The sequence below is a fragment of the Anolis carolinensis genome, chromosome 1, assembly GCF_035594765.1.
Source record: "Anolis carolinensis isolate JA03-04 chromosome 1, rAnoCar3.1.pri, whole genome shotgun sequence".
NCBI lineage: Eukaryota > Metazoa > Chordata > Lepidosauria > Squamata > Dactyloidae > Anolis > Anolis carolinensis.
The window spans coordinates 161,136,192-161,161,637 of NC_085841.1; the positions used below are offsets into that span (position 1 = coordinate 161,136,192).

The following is a 25,446-nucleotide window of genomic DNA, read 5'->3' on the forward strand; positions in this document are numbered from 1 at the left end:
CCTCAGTTCTCAGTTTCTTGTCACCTTTGCCCTTTAGTCTTGATTTCTAGCTTGCCACGGCTCACAGCTCCTCTCCAGTCTTGACACACACAAACAGTCAAGGCAAAAAGTCTCTCTAGTTTTATTCAGCCTCCAGAACGACTTTCTCTCTATAGGGCATCCAATACTGACAAGCTTGTTCCCACCCCCCAAAAGACTACATCAATTTATTCTGGCCTTTCTCCAGCTAATAAGTGACTAAGCTCATTCAAGCCTTACTACCCTTGGAATGCATAGTGCTCATGTTTATAATGTGATACTTTTTTAATGTGTAAATCATGTCAAGCTTTTAAAAATTATGAAGCCGCACCTAAATGTTTGAATAAATAAAAAAGTACACATTGCTAGGATTTCTGGAATTTTTCCTAGGTCAGCAGCCCATTGGGAATGTGTTGTTATACTATGTAACATGATTTTTGTTTCTGGGTTATAAATGTCATTTCCTAATTGGTTCTATCATAAAAACATGAAAAAAGTTTATTGAACTGCAAAAACTTTTTTTTTTGTGGGACATCCTGCAGCACATTTTACTCTAGTTTTTCAATGAATATCTCATTGAGTCTCAACCAATTCAACATAGTTTGTGGCTGCCACAAAAACAAAATTTCTGGTATATAGCAACTACTTTCAAGCTAAGTACTGAACTGTTAAACATGAAATAACACTTTCAAACCAGGAACAGACATTTTTGAAATTTTGTTACATAGTGTTCTCCATCAACTTTGTTATCTGTCTTCCTATGTATGCTTCTAAGTCTGCATTTCTCCCCATAGAGAGGCTCTACGCTGTAGACAGATGCAGTTTGATACTACTTTAACTCCCATGGCTCAATCCAGTAGATCCCTAGGAGTTGCAGTTGGTGAGGCACCAGCACTCTTTGGCAGAGAAAGAAAAAAACTACAGCTCCCATGATTCAACAGTATTGAGCCATGGCAATTAAAGTGGTGTCAAGCTGTGTTCATTATGCAGTCTGAATGCACCTTAAGGAAACATAACAGTGGCTAACAACTTGTGTCTCATGAAGCTGCTCTGAGTTTTAGTCTGAATTTTAAAGGAGTTATCCAAGGTAATAATAATAATATTATAATAATTTTATTCTTATATCCCGCCCCATCTCCCCGGAGGGACTCGGGGCGGCTTACATGGGGCCATGCCCAGACACGACAGCACAAGTCAGATAAAACATTAAACCGAGCAGTAAAACTTCAACATGATTAAAAACAGTCATAAAAGTCAATATACACAATAATATTAAAATCCCGATTTGGGTCAAAAGATCCAGGCCAAGGTGCAAAGCAATATCAAGTTATCAGGGAGGGATAATTATACAGCAGGTGTAATACTTAAAGTGCTGAATGAATCCTAAAAACAATCCAGAGGGTCTACTGCTTAATAGGTAAATAACATGATCCCACAAGGATCAGTCAACGAAGGCCTTCTGGAATAGCCAAGTTTTCAGGCTCTTCCTGAAAGAAAGTAGGGTAGGGGCCTGCCTAATCTCCCTGGGGAGCGAGTTCCACAGCCGGGGGGCCACGGCGGAGAAGGCCCTCTCCCTCGTCCCCACCAACCGCAACTGCGAAGTTGGTGGAAGCGAGAGGAGGGCCTCCCCCGACGAGCGAAGAGGTCGTGCGGGTTCATAGGGGGAAATGCGGTCTCGAAGGTAGGTGGGTCCCAAACCGTTTAGGGCTTTGTAGGTGATAACCTGCACCTTGAATTGGTATTGAAAGTATTGTCAATTCATGGATGTCCCCAGTCACCACCGAGAAAATATCCTTGTCCTTTTTATCAGCAACTAGCTTGGAGACCCAGCAGTGCCCGGGTTATTTCAAAAAAGCATTGTTTGTTTTGCGGTGTTAGGTAATATCATTTAGTTAATTAGTAACACTATTTATTAGAGAAAAAGCCAATCTTGGATTTCATTTTTTATGAATGCTCCCATTAGAAAATACATAACGATGTGGATGAACAATTCCCAGAATCGTGGGTCAATCCTCCCCAAACCCTGCCAGTATTCACAGGTGGCCACATTGGGTCTGTGTGCCAAGTTTGGTCCAGATCTATCATTAGCTGAGTTCAGTGCTCTCTAGATAAGGGTGAACTACAATTCCCAAAGTCAAAGTCACTTCCCACAACCCCCTGCACTTTGTTCAGCTGGTCATGGGGCTTCCCTGTACCTAGTTTGGTTCTGGTCCATTGTCGTTGAGGGTCACAGTTTCTCTGGATGCACGTGAACTACAACTCCCAGATTTAAAGGGCAATCACCCCCCAAGGTCCACCAGTATTCACAGTTGGGCATGTTGGGTCTGTGTGCCAAGTTTGGTCCAGATCCATTATTGATGTGGTTAAGAGTGCTCTGGATGCAGGGTGAACTACAACTCCCAAATGGTGGGTCATTCCTTCCCCAACCCCTCCAGTGTGTTATGTTGGCCATCAGGGTTCTGTGTGCCATGTGTGTTCCAGATCCACCATTGGGGGCTTCAGAATTCTCTCTGGATGCAGAGTGAACTACAACTCCCATGTAGGTGGGTTAATCCTCCCCCAAACTCTTCCAGTATGTTCAGTTGGTTACCAGGGTTCTGTGTGCCATGTTTGATCGATATCCATCATTGGTGGGGTTCAGAGTGCTCAGAGTGCAGGGTGAACTATAACTCTTACATGGTTGGTCAGTCCCTAAACCCCTCCAGTATGTCCTATTGGTCATGGGGGTTTTGTGTCCCAAGTTTGGTCCAGGTCCATCATTCATGGGGGTCTCAGTGGTCTGTGGAAGTGGGTGAAAATACTACAAATCCGTCTGTGGTGCATCCTCCTTCAACCCTCATCAGGACATAAAGTCCATCATAGGGAGTGTGTGCCAAATTTGGTCCAGGTGCATCATTCGTGGTCACAGTGCTGTGTCTTGATGCAGGGTGAACTACATCTTCCATCCTGTGGGGCCAGTCCCCCAACCCCTTCAAGAATGTTTAGTTGCTGATCAATTCCTCTGCTGTGTGCTATAGGAAAGGGTTAAGGGGGAGGCAGTGGACGGGGTCATGCAAATCCCACACCAATGGAGAGAGAAAGGAACCCTGGGATGTGGTGCTCACTGTAACCTGCAATGTCAGTGGAGGGAGGACCATGGGAGTCTCCCGCGTAGTGGAGGAGGGAGCCTATCTGACACCCCTGCCACATACACGGATACACATTTTCACTTTTATTATGTGTATAGATTAGATCAGTGGTTCTCAACCTGGGATCCCCAGATGTTTTTGGCTTTCACCTCCCAGAAATCCTAACAGCTGGTAACTGGCTGGGATTTCTGGAAGTTGTAGGCCAAAAACATCTGGGGATCCCCAAGTTGAGAAACACTGAATTAGATAAAAGTGTAGATAGATATAGATATTTAGATAGATAGTTGATAGATGGATAAAGGATTATGAAATGATGGTGACAACAAAGTAGATGTCCCAGGCAACAGATCTGGATTGTAATAGTTTAAATGGGCTCGGGCTGTGGCGCAGGCTGGAGAGCAGCTGCAATGAATCACTGCAATGAATCACTCTGACCAGGAGGTCATGAGTTCGAGGCCCGCTCGGAGCCTATGTTTGTCTGTCTTTGTTCTATGTTAAAAGGCACTGAATGTTTGCCTATATGTGTAATGTGATCTGCCCTGAGTCCCCTTCGGGGTGAGAAGGGCGGAATATAAATGCTGTAAATAAATAAATAAATACATAAATTACTACTTCCATGTTTATTATTACAGTGACCCTTTGCCTCTGTTAGGATTTAATGTCCTCTCTTGTGTTGCTAAAATCCATGGATGCTCAACTCCCCATTATGTATAATAGTGTAAAAAAAAGTAATGTCTGTTATATCCAAGGTCAAAATCAAGATTTGCTTTATCGATTTTTTGTCTGTCTGTCTGTATATTTGTGTGAGTGTGTGTGGACTGTTTTCAAGCCACCGATCTTAGAATCCATGGGTGCAGAATCTGTGGAGATATAGAGGGCTGGCTGTAGGATACTGTTCCTGCCAGGGATAGCGAATGGTGCCAATGGGGTTTTCTGCAACTTCCTGCAGTTCTCTCAGTCTCAGGCCCGCGCAGAGCAACTCCGCGACCTCTTTGGGCCAAGGACACGATCCGGAGAGACGGGGCCAAGGCAGCGCTCCAAGGCATCCATTGGACCTCGCGGCTTGGCTGCCGCCTTCCCTTCGGTCGCTCCGTGACTCAAGGCTCGGGAGTTTGCTGATGTTGTTGTTGCTGCTGCTGCTGTCGCTTCCGTGGATGGAGAGGAAATGGCGAGCCCGGCGCGCTCCTGGCTTCCTTAGCCTGTCAAAACGCGCCTCTTGCCGCCTGCCCTCGTCTGCGTTTGTAGGCGTTTGTAGGAGCGGAAGGCAGGGAGAAGCCCCAGAAGGTCTGAAAGGGGTCTCAGAGAAGAACATCGGGGGTCGGGAATGGGATGGGAGACAGGCAACTCTTGGTTGCAGGAGTCTCTCCCTGTCCCCCCATCTCTCTCTTTCAGGGCCCTTCCACCCAGCTGAATAAAATCCCACATTATCTGCTTTGAACTGGGATATATGGCAGTGTAGACTCGGATAACCCAGTTCAAAGCAGATATTGTGGAATTTTCTGCCTTGATTATTCTGGGTTATATGGCTGTGTGGAAGGGCCCTCCCTTTCCCTCCCTCCCCCTTGTCTTTCTCCCTCTCCCTCCTTCCATCTATGCTACATCTCTCTCTAGCCTTCCATCTCCAGCTCCATCTCTCCCTCTCTCCTCCCACCTCTACCATCTTTCTTTCTCCCTCCCTTCTTCCATCTCTTTCTCCCTCTCACTCCTTCCTTTCATCTAGTACTGCCCCTCTCTTGCTAGCCTTCCATCTCTCTTGCTCCATCTCTCCCTCTCTCCTTCCACCTCTCTCCCCATGTTTCTCTCTCCCTCCCTACCTTCTTCCATCTCTTTCTCCCTCTCTCCCTTTCCTTCCCTCCTTCTCAGGCCTGTCGCGAGGGGAGCGGGGTTAGGGGTTCAAACCCCCCCCCCCCCCAATTTTTCAGGTTATTAAAAAAAACCTGGTTTACTCATGAATTTTAACTGGTTAACCAAATCCCCATGCTAAGTCTATGAGGCGCAAAACATTAAGAGTCCCTCCAGGCACTATCTCAAGCAGATATTGACAGGTTTGTAGCAGGGGGGGGGGGTGCTAGGGGTTCAACCCCCCCCCCCCTCAATTTTCAAAACCCCTCCTGAATTTTTTTTCTGGCTACGGCCCTGCTCCTTCTCCTTTCCCTCCTCCCTTAGATCTCTATCTCTCCCTCCTTCCATCTAGTGCTGTCACTTTCTCTAGCTTCCATCCCTCTTGCTTCACCTCTCCCTCTCTCCTCCCCCCTCTTTCTCCCATTTTCCTCCCTCCATCTCTCCTTCTTCTGCTCTCCTTCCACATCTCTCTCCCCCTCCCTTCCATCTCTCCGTCTCTATCCTTCCATCTAGTGCTGTCTCTTTCTAGCCTTACATCTCTCTAGCTCCATCTCTCCCTCTTTCCTCCCACCTCTGTCTGCCATTTTTCTCCCTTCTTCCCTTGCTTCATCTCTCCCTTCCTTCTTCTACTTCTCTCCCCCTTCCTCCTTTCCATCTTTCCATCCTTCCATCTAGTGCTATCTCTCTCTAGCCTTCCATCTCTCTAGCTCCATCTCCCCCTCTCTTCTCCCACCTTTGTCTCTCCTACCTCTCTCTCCCTCCCTTCTTCCATTTCTCTCTCCCTTTCCCTCCTTCCCTCTTTCTACTTCTCTCTCCCACTCCTCCCTTCCATCTCTCCCCTCCATCCTTCCATCTAGTGCTGTCTCTCTCTAACCTTCCATCTATCTAGCTCCGTCTCTCCCTCTCTTTTTCCACTTTTCTCTCTCCCATATCTGTCTCCCTCCTTTCTTCCATCTCTGTCTCCCTCTCTCCCTTTCCCTCCCTCCCTCCTTCTATCTCTCTCTCCCTCCTTCCATCTAGTGCTGTCTCTCCCTAGCCTTCCATTTCTCTAGCTCCATCTCCCCCTCTTCTCCCACATTTCTTTCCCCATCTCTCTCTCCTCCTACTTCTATGTCTCCCTCTCCCTCTTTCAATTCCTCTTCCTTTGTCCCTCCTGTCACTTCTCTCTTTCCCTCCTTCCCTCCATCTTTCTCCCATCCCCTTCCATCTCTCTCCCTCCCCCTCTCCCTCCCTCCCTCTCCTAAACATCTGAAGGTGAAGAAGATGACATATATAGGGAACATAAGCAAACACCACTTATCCACAAACAGGTTGTGTAACCCATTTCCAAAATATTTGGGAAAGAAGTTTTTGGATTTCTGGTTCTATATTACCAGAAATATACATCATGAGCTCTCTTGGATATGGGACCCAAGTCTAAACACAAAATGTGTTTCTGTTTCATAGATCCCTTTTACACATAGCCTAGAGGTAATTTGATACACAGTATTTTAAATCATTTTTTACATGAAACAAAGGTTGTGTACATTGAACCACCAGAAAGGAAAGGTGTCACTATCTCAACCAGCCATGTGGACATGTGTGGGTTAATAATAATAATAATAATAATAATAATAATAATAATAATAATTTTATTTTTGTACCTTGCCTCCCTCTCCCTGAAGGGACTCAATGGGGACGAGCCCAATCAACATAGTTAAAATATAAAATATAACATACTATGTACATACATAATACACAGTAAGTACATAGACAATTACATAAAAACAGAATAAAATAAGAACATTATAGCAAAATAAACCAACCATCAAACCAACCAATTTGTGTGTGTGTGTGTGTGTGTGTGTGTGTGTCGGGAGCAACTTGAGTCACTTCTGGAGTGAGAGAATTGGCTGTCTGCAAGGACGTTGCCCAGGGGACACCCGGATAACCAACCAATAAAGCTGAGATAACTGCCAGTTCCTGGGCATTAGTGGTACTTTGGATTTGGGGATTCTGGATTAGGTATAAAAAAGACGAATCTTGAAAGAAAAAAACCCTGCAGGTCCAATTGAATTCTTATTCTGAGTGTTGATCAAAATAGATAAACTACTATTCCAATTAAAATCTGAGGCCAAGCAGTCTAGAAAAATGAGACAGTAATATGCCAAAAAGTAATTTCAGAATAAATTGATGCTATCCTTGCCATTAGAGGCACGAATAACTATAATATAATTGATTTGGATTCTCCAAGAATCCAAATCAATTATAATATATGTCAAGTAGCCTTGCAAACTGAACAATATATGTATGCATATGCATAACAACAGGGCCTCCTGCTTTTTCCCTGTCATAATATTCCTTTCCTTTGACCTTAACCTTGCCTCCAGGTTGTCCAGCTTTTCCAGCATTGTAGTTATTGAATGTTTTAAAGTCATTTGGAACTTATGGTGACCCTATCATGAGGTTTTCTTGGTATGCTTTGTTCAGAAGGAATCTGCCTTTGCCTCAGATAATGTGACTTGTCCAAGGTCAATCACTGAGCAGGGATTCAGAGCCTGGTCTCCAACACTCAAACCGCTATATCATTTTGGCTCTTTTACATAGCCATCACAATCTTTACTGCCATGGTATAGAACTGGAAGAGACGGCAAAAGGTCCTCATGAACAACTAATTTCAGACATCATTGAATGGAAGGGCAGAGCTATTTTGCCAGAACTATTTTAACTTTCCAGGACTCTATCTGAATCATTTGTTTCCATAGTGCATGTGCCATCTCCATTGCTTCTTCCTTTGGAGTTATCGATACCCAGTGCTTTCACCAGATTTCTGGTTTTGCTTTATAGAAGCTAACTGTGGTGAGACACATTTGACCACTAAAAATGTCTTTCTCTTGTGTCTGTGAAAGCAACTATTCCAAAGACTGCTTTTATACCCACTCCTCCTTCCACTAAAGAAGTAGGATTGGCACCATCACTTTGATATTGGGGTTGTATATGTTGTGTTTAGAACTTCCGTTTTGATCCTGTGGTTGTAGTGCTATAGTTTTCCTACGCATGGAGCAGGGGTGGCCACCCAGGGTTTCTTATTTAGCTGCTTCCCAAGGGTCCACCACTACTTTTCCCACCTTACATTTTTTAATTAAAAATCACATTTGACACAGTGCTAGTGAAACATTCCTTCAATATGCTCCAAAAACATATTTGGCCGATGTTGTAAGCATTGGCAGCAGTATCTGGTTCCTTTACAGGGACTGTTGATATTTGTCCTGTATCCCTTTGATTTCCTCAACCTCCTAGTTGAGTTCTTGAAAAAATGTTGAGTAACATGCAATTTTCATTCCTTAAAAGAGCCCAAGGAGCCGTGCCTTGTGGGCTGGGGGCACAAAAGGGAAGAAGAAGACCGAGGAGAACTGAAAAGGCATCTACTTCTATATCCCCAATACTGTCTGCCAGGATCAGCTCTACCATTGGGCAGAGTGATGCAGATGCTGGGACATGGCAGCAGTGTTCTTTGTCCTCCTTATATTTATTTACATCTTACTTTTCCCCACAAATTGGGACTTAAAGTGACATTCATCCATCTTTTGTCTTTATACTGCCCTCTTTTTTCCTCAAAAGCTCAGCATGACTAACAATATACCCAAGGCACAGTAAAATCTCCAGTTGCAAATGCCAAAAATCACAAATAAAAACCAGAGTAGACCCAGGTCTAACATTAAAAATATCTTTGGTATTATAAAAGCAGTCCAAGAGAGAAGAGAATCATGTGCCAAAAAGAAGAGCACCTTTTGGCATATGGTTCTCTTGGGCTGCTTTTAGCAGACTCCCTCTAATCTGGCAACCTTTGAATACATTGGAAAGTGTTATCCTATCACCAGGGTTAATTCAAGATTACCCTTTGCAGGTGGAATCAAAATGGGGAAACTGTTCTGTTCTTCACCTTGAATGGCAGAAAGTTTTGGGTTATCTCTACTTATTAAAATGCTCTTCAGGGACTTAACTGGCATTGAAGCTATGCAAAAACTTTCAAGGCCCACTGGCAGAAGCCCCAAAAGATGGCATTTACAGAGGGTCTCCATCACCTGAAGCTAACCTTGGCAACAGCTGTCTATAATCCCAGGTAAAAGGTTTTGCTAGGTGCCTTACTTGAGGCCCACTTTTAAAAATCAAATCAACCTAGAAACCCTTCTGTGGGATCTTTTATGTGCTAGCCTCTGATCTGTCATTGATGCACTCGGTTCCCCAGTATTAGATGCCTCCAGTCACACACATTGGAGCACCTCAATATACACAATGTCCAAAAATTATCTTTACAGGTTTAATTCTATATCCTTTCGTGTGACTCTTCTGGATCACATTGGCTATGGCTTGCAGCCAAATATTTCTGCCCTAGCTGACTTTGAGAGTGCCTGCAAGAAAGTTGGAAAGGACATACATGGCCTGATTTAGCCCATGGCAGCTAAGCTGTCAATGTGATTATTCAGCCCTTATCTCTAGTGCCTATGCAGAGGTGACTCACATCTCAGTGCTGCTTTCTGGTGTTAAAAATGTCCCTAATGTCTAAAATTCCCCTGAAATTTTATCATGGATGCTCTAATCTTTGAATGAGACCAAATACTATTGGCTGGCATACTGGTCTTTCTTGGAATATTAAAGCTGAGCGAATATGGATTTCCACAGAGTGCCTTTCAGCACCTCTAAGGACTTGCACCTATGAGATGAATTTTATATTTGTTTCCCCTAAACAACAGACACCTCTCTCTGTGTATGTTTTCCTCCAAACACTTCTTCACAATCCATTTTTCCTGCATGGCTCTTGCTTATTCCCTTAATCCTCATTCCCAATATGAAGTCAACATTTGCCTAAATTCACATCTGTTTATCCTTGTTTCTTCTCTTTCCCTCTGTTTCCATGATCTGTTTTAGATGACATGTTACTTGCAGGGGATGGTGTCAGGACTCTGGAGACCCATTCAGTAAAACGAGCAGGAGAAGCTCACAGAACAACAGAACTGGCTCACCACATTTCAAAATAAATGAAGTAATACTCCGTCGGGATTGGCATCCAGCATCCTTTCCACAAAAGGAAACTTTCTACTGATAAGACAGAAAAGTGGGTGATCCTTGTTGATACCCTTGATCCCAGCAGTCCCACTTTCTGCTCATCTTCTCCAGAAGATTGAAGGCCCTCTGGAAAAGTGCAGGAGGTAACCCTGGAAGCTGCAAAGGGAGTCTATCTGCTGTCAACTACTTTCCATCAGCTTCTGCCCACTGGCAACTTTGTTTTTTTGTCTGAACTTGAAAGGAACTATCCAAGATGTTGAGTCTGTTTGAGAGTGGGTTCAGCCCTTTGGTTAGCCTCTTTACATTTAGCCCAAAATCTGAAGCAGTTTTACCACCTCATTGACATGGAAGCCACCAGCAGCTACTTCTGCTAATGAAAGAAGGTGAGCCCAATCCATGATAACATAAAGAGTGGGTACAGCATAAAATCATTGGGCCCAGAATCTAAAATTCACTTCTTGGGGCCCTTCCAGACAGGCCCTATATCTCAGAATCTGATCCCAGGTTTTCTGTTAATCCAAAATTATCTGGCAGTGTGGATTCATATAATCCAGTTTAAAGCAGAAAACCTCGGATCAGATTCTGGGATATAGGGCCTGTCTGGAAGGACCCTTAGACCATTGCTTCCAGACACAAAATGACCTAGTTTTGTTCTTAGAATTTCTGAACAATGCCACCTATTAAAAAGTGAAATTCTGAAATTCTTCTATGCCTTATAGCATTACTCCATCCTATTTCAAAAGCACATGCTCAAAGAAACACTCATGAATCCCAAAACAAACCTTCCTAGACATGGAGACTTTGATGAAGAACTCTTTGGAACAAGAATTGCCAGCAGAAAGACTCAAATGTATGGAGCAGAAAAGTGGGAGCCTGAGAACATGTTGACTGGGGGATTCTAGGAGCTGCACACCATATAGGACCATTTTCAAGCTTTGATGAAAGCTAGTTGAGTTAGATGGGTATTACTGAGACCTGATACTGCATAAAGAAGTGGACCATATCCCTAGATATATTGCCTATACTTCTCTCTGGCCATTTCCCCAACCCCTTTTTCATTATTGCCCAGCTAGATCTTTGAAATGATGCATAAACAGCAGTTGCCTGTAGGTTTCTTCAGACCTTCCCCACCCTGCTCATATTTCATAAGCACAGAGCAGGAAGCCAGTGTTTTCCATGCACACCCCCGCCCCCACTTGGCCCTGCCACCTTCCTCGAGTCAACCCCCACCATGACACACATTCTGGAACACGAGGGAAGCTTGTGTGGCAGTGGCATCTTTGCTGTATTTTTAGCTCTCCTCTTTTGCTGCTTTTCTTTATGTACTGCATTGCTGTTCTGCACTCCTTTTCCTAGATCGCTGTTGCCAAATGCTGGCTCGCTCTCCAGAAGGAAAATTCTCTCACTGTGATATTTTGAGTCTCCCTGAGCGCAAATGTTGTGCTGCAGATTGTAATTCAACTTAATCTCCTTTACATCCATTTTATTGATGCTAACTGCTTTCCCAAAAGGCATCTTACAGCAACTCTCAGGCAAACTGTATTTAGCAGTGTGCCTTTCCTGCTAGCCTATTTTTGGTGCATCAATGTTTGATCGAGGTATGATCAGCTGACAAGCTGTGTTTATGCCATTAATGTCAACATGCTTTCAGATTTAAAAAGTATTCTTTGCCATTGATGGGTGGCATGTGTTTCCGGATCTTTTAGGATTATTTTATTGCTCTCAGATCAAGCTGTTAAGCAGTATCATGGCTGGTGCAGAATATCTGTAAGTGGGTTTATTTGTTTCCCCTCTGATTTATACACACACACACACACATATATATATATATACATACATATACAGCACTCCACATTTTCTGAGGTTAGGGGTTTTTAACTGGAGATAACTGCACTCCAGGAATCACTAGATCATCCAGCAAATTTATGCTAGATGAAGGGGGCTACCTGCTTGTGTTTTTCTGTCAGAAATTGAACATAGAATCATACCGAAAGACCAGAGATTTCTAGAGCTAACATTTAAATCAAATCCACAATTAATTAAATCTGGAAAAGCCAAACCTAAAAAAAGTGGAAGGCTGACTGTATTATTATTATTATTATTATTATTATTATTATTATTATTATTATTATTATTAATTATGGTATTGTGGGATAATAAATAATTGTGTTGAAAACCTGTACATATAACTTTTAGGACTTTTGACAAAGGCCTTTTGACTTTTGAAGACTTAATTATAGTGAAAACTCTTCTTGAGTTTTAGTCTGATCCAAACAGGATCTTCTTACATTTTTAGAATGTATATTGGGGTGTGTGGGGGGGGTGCAATTTAGAATTAGCCTCCAAACTTTGTAGCTACCACAGTATCCATCAAAACAATTGGTTATTTCAAAGGCCTTCCAGATGCCGGCTCTCAGAATTTCTTACTGGGAGTTGAAATCCAAAACACCTGGAAGACCAAAATTTGGGAATAGTGGCTCTAAATGACTAGCCAATTACATAATAGTGGCAGCTAATGGCATAAAACACAGTGATGTATTGAATCCAGACCTGAAATTTACAGGGCCTCTCCAAAGTGCACCATGGGATACAAGATTCAGCACCTTGGAAAGCTCATTTAAAGTTTGGACTAACACCTGGAGTGGAATTGCTGCTACATTGACATCAAAACCAACAAGCTCCCACTGTCACTCGATTTTCCCTTGAAGTTTCCTTGACAAAAGTTCACAGGAAAGGTCTAAATGAGATGACACAAATGTTACTCTCACTGTAGTTTCTCTTCAGGGGTTCTATTCCTTTAAGCATAGAGGTCCTGCCTGCCTCCCTCCCTGTCTCTCTCTAGTCACGTCAGTGGAACCGTTCTCTAAGCATAAGATCAGTGATATAACAGGTCAGTTCCCTGGGGGCTTCTTGGTAAGAAATAAGAAAGCGAGAAGAGGAGCTGTTGAAAAGTTGTAGGCAGTCAGACAGATCTCACTCTCTTAGGGTAGAGGAGATAAAGGAGCAGAAGCAATGGGAACAAATTGATGAGGTATAAGGGGAGAATGGGAAAGCAAAAATAAATGGAATCAGTGTGTGTTGTAGCTGAATCTAGATGGGGAGGTTGTGCTATAAATCTGTGGTTTCCAACACATTGTGGTCCTACATGGTTTGGGCCCAGGAGATCACTTTTTCCATCTCAAACACTTAACTCCTCAGGACTTTTACTTCCATAAAACAAGGTTAGGCTGGCAACAGCCACCTAGATGTTTTCCTTGGCTGTCCCTAGATTGTGCCATGGCCTGCTGGAAGAACTTCAACAGCTGGATATTCTGTCTGAATTTAAATAGCATTAACCAGTCTCTTCCAGCTAATCTACCTGGATGATTTTCAAATTATATATTTTGAATGGTGAACTTTAAAGTGTATGCTAATTGTTTTAATATGTGATGATTTTATATATTCCTTTAAACTGATGTCAATTGGTTCATGTTTTTAACTGATGTTATGTGCTTTTTAGCTGATGGCATATGTTGCATTTTAATATGTTGATGTTTGTTGACACATGCGAAGAGGCGGATAGGAAACAATGATGAGCAGGGAGGTCAGCAGAGGAGGCCTTGCTCTCAGTCCCACCCCCATCTCAAGTGCGGCTGGTGGGAACGAGAGAGGGGGCCTTCTCCGTGGTCGCCCCCCACCTCTGGAACTCCCTCCCAAAAGAAATAAAGCTGGCTCTCTCCCTCTTCTCCTTCAAAAAACATCTGAAGACCTACTTATGCTCACTAGCATATGGAGAGGAGGAGGATTAGACAATGAGAGATCACTACCAGACCCCTGGTTGAGAACTATTTTGGATTTGGACTCTTTTAGTCCATGCCAGCCCAAATATCATCTTTTGACTACACAGCCAGCCCACACTGTTTTGTGAAATCTAGTTGGCTGTTGTAAATTAATGTGGTTGTTTGCTTAGATTTTATGCTATTATATAATTTTGTTTGACTATGGCTAGTTTAATTTATTGATGTTAGATTTAATTTACTGATGGTAGGTTTTGATTTGATATTAGGTTTTTAACATTATTTTCATATATCTCTGGGATTTTATGTCAGTATTTGTTTGTTTTATGGAGACACTGAATGTTTGCCATTGTATGTCAGAATCCACCCTGAGTCCCATCAAGGAGATAGGGCAGAATACAAATAAATACTCTCTGCTCATTATAGCTGCAGCATATCCTTTTTAATTTACATTTTTATCAAAGAAAACAATAAAATCTATGCACATGTATATACATAAACAAATGCAATGTTTCCTCACATCTGTACAGTGATTATATCTATGCCCTTCCCTCCTCCCCTTACCTTTCTCATTGTAGTGACTTCCCATCTTTTGGGTTAGAGAAATACATGTAGAGTTCTGTTCTTCCTTTCCATTATAATATTTGTCCAATCATCCTTTTTGTATGATAGTTATTATTTAAATTATGAAGACTTCTATAAAAACACACAATTTTTAAACCAGTTCAAACTAAGGAATACTGTGTCCAATTTTGGGCACTGCAGTTGAAGGGAGATGTTGACAAGCTGGAAAGCGTCCAGAGGAGGGCGACTAAAATGATTAAGGGTCTGGAGAACAAGCCCTATGAGGAGCGGCTTACAGAGCTTGGCATGTTTAGCCTGCAGAAGAGAAGGCTGAGAGGAGACATAATAGCCATGTACAAATACGTGAAGGGAAGTCATAGGGAGGAGGGAGCAAGCTTATTTTCTGCTGCCCTGCAGACTAGGACACAGAACAATGGCTTCAAACTACAGGAAAGGAGATTCCACCTGAACATTAGGAAGAACTTCCTCACTGTGAGGGCTGTTTGACAGTGGAACTCTCTGCCCCGGGCTGTGGTGGAGGCTCCTTCTTTGGAGGCTTTTAAGCAAAGGCTGGATGGCCATCTGTCGGGGGTGATTTGAATGCGATTTCCTGCTTCTTAGCGGGGGGTTGGACTAGATGGCCCATGAGGTCTCTTCCAACTCTATTATTCTATGATTCTATGATTCTAAGAGTTCTAAAGTTTTAACTTGCCATGAGGCAGATGAAATAGATTATGTTTTTGTACTCCAGTGGATGCCAAGATTGGGGAACTAGAATGATACAAGAAGCTTCTATTTTAAATTGTGTGTTCTCTTTACTGATATTCATCACCCCTGATTTGGAAGGAAAGTTTCATACTTTCCAGAGATTGAGAAGTGTGGTGAATAGCTTGCTTTACTCAAGAAATGTTTTGTTGTGTCATCTGTGCATCAAAGCAGTTACATGTTCACTATTTATTGCATCTTTGATGAAAAAGCATTCCCATATTCTTGATAAATGCAGTTTTAACTGCAGAATGTTATTTTGCTGTAGGATTAAAGCATTTTGCAGACCTATGACTACAAAAACTATTTCATAGTGTATTTGGATATTGTCATTCTGCATCTTTAAGATTACCATCCTGGTAGTTTCCATGGGTGGACGGGAATTTAAAACCTGGACTTTGGGTATCAGTTCAGCAGTCAAACCACAAGTCATATGACAAAGTCATCTTAGGGTTGCTCTAACCCAGAAATGGCTTGAGGGCACAAAATAATATTTTGGGTATAGTATAAAATATATTATAATGTTGTATAGTTAAGCCTATACCTGAATAGACTATCTGTGGGATGATCATTTTTGTATAGCTTCCATTATATGGAAGGAAGAGTTAAAATGCACATTTTACAACAAATCCAGATGCACATGTAATGCTTTAGACTGTTTTTTTGGCAGCAAGTTTGTTCTTTCTGTGATGTGTGGGATAATTCCTTTCTCTTGTAGATGCATATTCTGTGCCATGTAGGAGGTAGGGAAGGAGTGGGGGACTGAGATCTAGAGAGACAGAGGGGGGGGGGGGGAGCAAGGGAAGGAGAGAGGGAGAGAAGAAGCAGCAGCAGCTATAATTGCCAAAGAAACAGCCAAACTGGTGCATAGCATGGCAGGGATCCCAGACGAAGGAGGAGAAAGCCAGAGGGGCAAAAACTAGCAGCTGACAAGCAGGTGAGCAAGCAAAGAGATATTTTCCATTCAAAAAGGCAAGTGAGACTGTGATAGAGGGATACACAAGGTGCTCCAGCCTTCAGAATTTGCCCACATGCTCATCTCTTCTGCATACTAATGGACCACTAAAAAAATGAGCAGAATCAAAATGTTGCAGTAAGCAAGACCTACAATCCTCTGATTTTGAGGAGCTGTGACCTCAGGAAAAAGATATAACATCCTTAAAGGGCATGCTGATGAACTGGTCCAAAGCGAAAATCTTAAAAGCAAACAACATTTGGAGATGTTTTCCTTGCTAGCAGAATATGTTGTTTTGCTGCCAAATGATGTTAAATGCGCATGTCTATTTTAAGTACTGCAAGTATCCAAAATCATCAACAAAAACAATGCAGAGATTTAGCATATAGCATCAAGTATTTGATCCTCTGCCAGTCAGGCAGAACTAGTGTTAAGCACTGGGATGGTGACTGTCTAGCTGTCTGTGTGGTTTTAGGCTGTAGTTTCCTCAACCACTCACCATTGGCATAAAGGAGTTGTAGTTAATACCTAAGGGACCATATTCCTCATTCCTGCTATAGACCTGTGTGCATAAGTGAGTGTGTACACTGCACATGCACTGGCTGCAAAACAGATGGCAGAATGTTGCATAGTTGGTTGGAATGTCACTGTCCTTGCATTTATTAGCACAGGAGAGGGAATTTGTTTATTACATTTAAAATATCACTGCCATCTGTCCAAAAGTACATCTGTTGAAAATTCTGTTTGAGGGTGTGGAAATGCAGCTCTGGAAATGCTAATTGCTGATTACTAAACTCATGGTGCCCCCCCCCCCCCATCTTCTCTGTCAGTCCTGCTTTTGTTTCTTAAACATGGGGTTACTCTGTTGGGCTGTAGATCCCAGAATTCCCTGGTCAGCATGGCTGCTGTGTAATGTGTACTTTTGTGTGTCCAGATGTTTACATATTAGTATCAGGATTGGCGCTGGTGTTAGGTAGAATGAGGCAACTGAGTCAAGAGACAGAGACTGGGTGCCCACTCAACACCACCACCATGGTCTTACCCATGTCTCTTGTGTGGATGACCGGAATATATTTTCCAAAGCAGCTTCTCCAGGCATAGTGGAAAATTGTCTCTCATTGCCTCTGTGGATGTCAGCTTCACATTTCACCCCAGTTGGTTTTCCTACATGGCATGGTGATGACTGCCATCTTGTCATTTGCACTAGGTAGTAAAAAACTTTAAAACAAGCCTAGCTCCATAACCTCTTTTTAAACAGCAGCAAAGCCAGAAATAACACTGAGCTTTTCACATATGTCTCTTGCCCTCCCAGATGGGGAGGCAAGTGGCACATGTAGAGGTTCCATTACACCATAAATATGTGCTTTCAGGGCAAGGTGAAACTTATGGGCCCCTCTGTGGGCTGGATGGAGAGTCTCCAGGTGAGGCAAAGGGCCCAGCCAGTTCCTCTCTTGGATTAGCATTTTTACAATTGAATAATTCTTGGCAAAGGGGATAGACCATGGGGAACACAGAGAGGAATACAGAAAGATCCGTATATGTGACCTTGGAATAGTCACTATATCCAAGAAAAGAATAATCCATAGAATCATCCCTTCTCTAAAGCCAGACAAAGGTACTTAAATATTACATGAATAATTATAGATTTCCCAGGAAAGCTGATGATACATAAATCAGGATCTGACAACCCTTTTACGATCTTACGCTGACACCAGATAAGATACATGCATCTGTGAAATGTGATTCTATAAGAATATTATCTACACACATTCCTCAGTGGTCTATCTTGGCACAGAGTACATTCACATTTCAGCAGTTTCAGCAATTTCACATTTCAGCAATTTTGCACACTAAATCCTTAGATGTTTTTCTATACTGGAACTCCTACAGCTAATCTCCATCTTGAATACATGTGTTTATCATCATCTTTCATTTGCAATTGTATTTAACATGTGCAGGTCCTTTAAGAAAATAGAGCCAACTTCTCCATACTGTGCAACTCTGTATCTTTTGAAAGTGTTGACACAGTACTCCCACACACTTGGATGAAACATATAGTGAAGGAAAAGGTTCCACTGCCAGTAATCACAGAACAAAAATCTTCTAATATCAGTTGAGTAATTATCAGATCAACATGCATGATAAAAGTAGATAATTAAAATATTCTTGCTGACTTTAATGCTCTTGTAAACATGAAGAGTTACACATTGTTTGAGGGAAATGGCACATAGATTTTAAGGAGCCATCACAATACCTATTACTAGAAGAAATTTTAGAAAGCAGCCATGTGTTCCATCAACAAAATTATAAAATAGTTAAACTCTGTTATCAGAACTACCACAGCATCAACACAAGGGATGCAAATGCACAAACCAAAGCATGTTTACTCAATGGGAAAATTGACTGAACTCAATTAGACCTATTCAAAAGTGAATAAGCATGCTTCCAAGTAAACTTGCAGAAAATGGAACTGTTGATATCTCCACTAAAGGAAGCATGATCCTCAGATCTGCAAGAGATGTATTCCAAAACCACCACCATGTTTTCTGTGGATCCCTAAAAGTTTTCAGATATTCTCCAAACCATTGCATTGTGAGAAGGTAGAAATAAAGACTACATCTTCTTGTGCATGCACTGAGGAACATACCATGCTCAATAAAAATAGACTCCTTCCACTGTGGGATTCAACACTATAGATCTGGGGATCTGAAAATTTTTCAGCTGCTGAGCCCTTTTTGAAGCAAAAGTTTCCTGTGGAGCCCCAAGAAATGTTTATATATTGTATTAAATATTATATTATATACAGTGTGTATGTGTGTATGGGCAAACCTTTTGACCAACATAAACTTAACAGTATTTCAGTGGAAGACCCCCAGAGCCATCCAGTCCAACCCCCTTCTGTCATGCAGGGAAAGCACAATCAAAGCACCCCCAACAAATGGCCATCCAGCATTTGTAATAATAATAATAATAATAATAATAATAATAATAATAATAATAATAATAACCCTAACCCTAACCATAACCCTAACCCTAACCAGACTGACAAAGTTCTGGAACACAACACACCAGACATCACAGTTGTGGAAAAGAAAAAGGTTTGGATCATTGATGTCGCCATTCCAGGTGACAGTCGCATTGACGAAAAACAACAGGAAAAACTCAGCCGCTATCAGGACCTCAAGATTGAACTTCAAAGACTCTGGCAGAAACCAGTGCAGATGGTCCCGGTGGTGATGGGCACATTGGGTGCCATACCAAAAGATCTCAGCCGGCATTTGGAAACAATAGACATTGACAAAATTACGATCTGCCAGCTGCAAAAGGCCACCCTGCTGGGATCTGCGCACATCATCCGAAAATACATCACACAGTCCTAGACACTTGGGAAGTGTTCGACTTGTGATTTTGTGATATGAAATCCAACATATCTATCTTGTTTGCTGTGTCATAATAAAATAATAATAATAATAATAATAATAATAATAATAATAATAATAATAATAACAACAACAACAACCCCAGGGGCCATCCAGTCCAACCCCTTTCTGTCATGCAGGAAAAGCGCAAACCAAAGCATCCCCTAACATATGGCCATCCAGTCTTTGTAATAATATTAATATTAATATTAATATTAATAATAATAATAACAACAACAACAACAACTTTTTGGAACACAACACACCAGACCTCACGGTTGTGGAAAAGAAAAATGGGCCCTACTTCAATTACTCAATATTTGGTTTGTAATTTATTTGAATCTTTGAAACTTCATAATTCGTTCCATTAGCAGTAATGGGGAATATTGTGAGCCTAATTTCTTTGTCAATTTTACAACTATCAGGATGAAACTTGGCACTCTTGTACGCAACATTTACTACTTTAATCCTACCAAGTTTCAGAACATTTTGGTCACCCACTGACTTTTAAGAGATTTTTATATATTTTTTTACAAAACATTTTTTTAAAACTACCCTTGAATTTCTGCACAATGAGGCAATATAAGCAGGGCATCAATCCTGCAAAGTTTCAGAAAGATTAGTTCATCTACTGATTCCTAGAAATTTCTTAAAGTACTTTTAAATTAAAAATATTTTTAAAAGACTACAAGAGGCATCCACTCAAATTGTGGCACAATGAGACAACATGAGCAGGGCAGCAACCCCGCCAAGTTTCAGAACAATCAGTTTATCTACTGATTTCAAATATTTTATTGTGAGCAGTCCCATTCTTCAGGGACGAGCAGAATTCTGGAAAATGTAGTTTAGGGTGGGTTTTTTTTTTAATACTCTGCCACAGAGGTCCTCGCCTTGCCAAACTCAATTTCCCCAGAATTCTGCTTGCTCCAGAAGCACAGAGCTGCAGTTTTTAGAGAACTTAGGGGAAGGTAAGGGAGTTGGATTTGGAAAATATAACTTTGGGGTAAGACACACAGCTGATGGGGGGGGGCAGACAGTGAGGAGGATGGGGCTACTAGGTCTCCCTCCCTCCTCCCACCAACCGTTGTTTTCCCTCACAGCTTCATTCCTTTGCACTCATTCTTTCAGTCATGCCCATTTTTACCTCAGAGGGTAGCCTTGGCCTCGACTTCAGAAGAAACCACTCATGGAGGAGGAGGAGGAGGAGGAGGCAGTGAGGCCCTCCACTTGCCTCAGGAACCAGGAGCTACTGCCAGTAGCCCAGCCTAACTCCAAAACAACAAATCTTTATGAATCTCTCCAAAAGCTTCAGAGTTCCCTTTCCAATTAGTTATTCAGAGATTCATATTAACGAATCATACAAATCTTTGAATTACGAAATGGAGGTTTGAAGCTTTGCACATCTCTAGTGAATAATGACTGAAATGGCTGCTTAACCCATCTTCGTGTCCCCTAAGTTTCTCCCACTTAAGAGTTCATCAAACAACCTATCTGACTTTCTGCTGCTCTTCTGGAAGCACATTCACAAGTACATTGGCCCTCTAATCTATGGCTTCTGCTTCTAAGGATTCAACAAGTCAATGCTTGAAAATATTTTAACTCCTAAAAACAATTCTTGATTTTACCATTTTATCTGAATGATGTTACCTTACTATGATATAATAATAGGAATTGGGCATTCACATATTATGGTATCCAGGGATAGCCTGGAACCAAACTGTAGCAGGTAGTGAGGTACAACTATACTGATTTTCTGATTGATGAGCCCTGGAGCATGATTTTTTAATACCAGTGAACTAGACTGCTTGATAAACTGCAATGTATTTGATGAATGCATATTAGTGAAATTGTTAAACAGAAGAGAGAAGAGAAAGAGAACACATATCCTACATTTCTTTTGGAGGGCAAGAGTTGATGCTGTAATGCACACTCAGGGCTTGCCATAGTAAACAATGCTGTAAGAAGGAAAGGCAGAGCATTGCAGTGTTTATTATAGATATTTCATCATTATATAACAATAATAAATCCCCACTTAATAACATTGTTGAATGATGGTAGAGTAAAATGTGACATGTGAATGAATCACTCATAAGAAATGCATGAGAAATTACATGCTTCAGGCCAATAGTTATTATATAAGTGCTAAAGTTATTTCTGAAGGAGGGAAAAGGTGGGTGGACTCCCTTCAGGCAGGCTAATTGACTGGGCAGCACTGAGAGCTAGGAATGCTTCAGTGCATTGCTTTGTACAGAATAGCTTCTGGTGCTATGATCCCAGTTAGAAGGAAACAGAAGTCTAGCTAGAAGAACAACACTAGAGCTCCACTTGGGAAGACATTGGGGCTGGGAGGCTTGCAGTACAACCTCACAGGTGGTATTTTGGGTGACCAAGAACTAATAGAGATTGCTTTTTCAGCTTAAAAAGCACACTTTATTAAATTAATTAGATGGAACTTGAAGAATCAGTGGGTATTCGAAGGGTGACATTTGACCCCTCCATAATGCTTGGTCCTCCGGATATTTAAATCCAGTGTGATTTACTCCCAGATGACTGTGTTTGATGCAGGAAAAGTGCCATCAGAACCACCAAGATAATGAAGAACTCCTGTCCTATTAAGAATGTCTTTGTGTTTGGAAAACCTTTTGGTTAAATGTATAAGGGTTATATAATAAGTATACCTGTAGCTCCCCAGAAATTCCAGCAGCCCCAATCACTAGGCATGCTGTCTGGAGCTGTTGGACATTTGAATCCAACACCTTTTGCAAGGCCATAATTTTGCCTTCCCTGAAATAGATGTTTCCCACTTGTTCATGACATGAAGGGACTGGATATTATTGTTGTCTGTTTATATATTGTCATCAAATGTACATGACACTTTAGAGTAAAACAACCCAAAAAAAAAAAGCAATGGCAAAGAAATATGGTCTAAAAAGATGTGCATGCACATGCAGAGGGAAGCAGTGATAACAAAATATAAAACTGTGCAATACAATTGCAATTCAAGCCATCCAGAAAAATAAAAAAACAAAACAAAAACAAAACTGCATATTATAAAGCAAACTGACCAATCCATTTAATCAAAATATAAAAGGCTTCTAAACCATGATGGAAAGAGACATTTGCTGACTCTTTCATGATATGACTAGAACTTTACAGGGTTGTAAAGTGAAACAGATAGGCAATAAATTCAGGATAGAGAAAAGAATGTGCTTTATAGCCATCCCCATTCCCACATATACTAAGTTTGCTACCACCATGATATGCTGATTAAAGGGATTTCAGAACCTTGAAGCAATTATTGGCCATTATGCATACTGAAGGAGTTTTTGATTGCTTTGCACCTTGATTCTGTAGTAATTTCAACTAGGACCATGGTTAAGAGATACATGCCCAGTGAGCATCCACTAAATTACATAAGCCAGGACAAGAAAAAAAAATTCCCCAGTTTGAAGGCAAGTACAAGCAATTTGCTTCATTCATGATTTGCATGAGTGGCAGACTCTCAGCCTCAAGTTAAGTGAATAAACACCTAAAGGGTGCAGCATATAACATAAAACGGTACATGAGTATAATACAATATCACATAAAATTATAACAACAACCACTATCAACACATACAACTTTTAATCAAAATAGCACAACATCTGTAGATAAAGCTAGCTGCGATCAATTCACAACTAAAGTGCCAGAGTGTCAACCTCCTATTTGCCATTTCAGTCTACCCAGGATCAAAAGCCTGTTTAAAAATCCATGTTTTTAGGCTGGATTGGAAGGATTGAAGGGTATTGCAACATTTGGGAATGTTTATTAAATTTTTACATGAGCAAGTGTTTGTACAATTTTATGGAGTTTCCTAATGTGGGTGTTTTTTGCTTTGTTTTTTGTTTTTTGTAAAAATGATGCATACATTTCATGGATGCGACTGAACAAGATTGGAGAACTATTTTCACTGTAACTCCCAGAAATCCCCTAGCCAGCATAATTAATAATCATTTCCAACAGGATTTCCCTTACGCATTATGATTGCCAACTGTCAGGGTTTTGTGGCTGTATTTCTATCAAACTCCCCAAGGGATCCTTGAGAGCTACATTTCTGCTATTTCCCACCCCAAAATTCCACTTTTTACCCCAATGCCCTCTTTGGAGAGCAATGTTTCTCATATTTTGGCCCACCATGCTATTTTTAGACCCAAGAGAGATCTTTCTTCTAACAGGAAACGTTCTGAGCTTTGAGGCACAGCCAAGGTTTGCAGAAGTACCAACAACAACAAAATTTCAGGGGAAAACATTCCTGGAGACCCAATGTCCATGGAACCAGGTTGGCTATTTGGATGCCAGAGAGAGGCAAATAGAAGAAAACCATTATCAGTGGCACCTGGGAGGTAAAACCTCAAATATGCTCAGTGTCTGGAATGTTTTCTTTCTGACAGAGGCCACCAGCTACTACTGCCTGTAGCAGAAGCAGCAAGCATTTCTCTATTTTTTCCTGTTCTTTTTGTTTTATGCTGCCAGTTGCAAGAACTTGTGTGTATGGCTGGTTTGTTTCTTACAGATTATTTTCTTTCAGTTTGCTGAGTCACCAGTCTCACAACTCACTATTTGGACAGAGAGCAGCAGTATTTCCCCTCCACCACCACTCCGAAAGAAGTATCCACAAATACTATCTGGACAATTCAAGCTCAATAAAGGCTTGTAAAATTATCTCCTCTGAAGTGTACACACCTTTGAGGGTTTTAAAAATTGCTCTGTCTGTGTTCTTTGTTCATATTCTCTCCCCCCCCCCTCTCTTTCTCTGTCTCAGTGGAATATTGGTGAAGTAAACTGCTTTCAGGAAGGATGGTGCTGCTGATTATAACAGCCTGAGTTTCATGGAGAATGTCTCAATGTCATTGCTTAGTTTCTGTGGTAAGAATATAGAAAAAGGGCAGTAATTTGTCATTTAAAAAAATGAATGAGGACCAGAAACTTATTATAAGCAAAAGAGGATGCTACAATGTTTCTCATGGAAGTCTATGGTTTCACCTAAAGGGTTTAAGGCAGGGGTCCCAAAACTAAGGTCCGTGGGCTGGATGTGGCCTTCCAAGGACATTTACCTGGCCCCCGCCCTCAGTTTTAGACTTAGGCTCACCCTAAAGCCTACACAACAACAACAATCCTAATTCTCTTGACTATCTCATTGGCCAGAAGCAGGCCCACACTTCCCATTGAAATCCTGATAGGTTTATGTTGGTTAAAATTGTTCTTATTTTTAAATATTGAATTGTTCTTTCATTGTTGTTGGGGTTTTTTTGCACTACAAATAAGACATGTTTAGTGATCATAGGAATTTGTTCATATTTTTTTTCAAATGATAATTTGGCCCTTCAACAGTCTGAAGGATTGTGGACTGACCCTCTGCTTAAAAAGTTTGAGAACTGGTTTAAGGTCTAAATATTTTCATATTCTGAAGTAGTGATTAATTTTCACAGATGCTATCACTTTTTAAAATATGCCATAATATTAAATATGCCAGCTTGAGTGTAGTTCCAAGTGAGGTAACTGAGGCATCTGTCGGTCCAATCTTGTTTGATGGAAAGAAGTGACAAGTGGAGTGCCGCAGGGCTCCGTCCTGGGCCCGGTTCTGTTCAACATCTTTATTAACGACTTAGACGAAGGGTTAGAAGGCACGATCATCAAGTTTGCAGATGACACAAAACTGGGAGGGATAGCTAACACTCAAGAAGACAGGAGCAGAATTCAAAACGATCTTGACAGACTAGAGAGATGGGCCGAAACTAACAAAATGAAGTTCAACAGGGACAAATGCAAGATACTTCATTTCGGCAGAAAAAATGGAAATCAAAGATACAGAATGGGGGACGCCTGGCTTGACAGCAGTGTGTGCGAAAAAGACCTTGGAGTCCTCGTGGACAACAAGTTAAACATGAACCAAC

At 41.4% G+C, this 25,446-nt stretch overlaps 1 long non-coding RNA gene across 1 annotated transcript; it reads left to right on the plus strand.

Moving 5' to 3' along the window:
- The first annotated feature begins 3,517 nt into the window (after positions 1–3,517).
- LOC134292514 (uncharacterized) lies at positions 3,518–24,626 on the plus strand. Its single transcript, XR_009999760.1, has 3 exons — positions 3,518–4,430; positions 9,897–16,076; positions 24,081–24,626. It is a non-coding gene; the product is annotated as an uncharacterized LOC134292514 (long non-coding RNA).
- Positions 24,627–25,446: the final 820 nt, after the last annotated feature.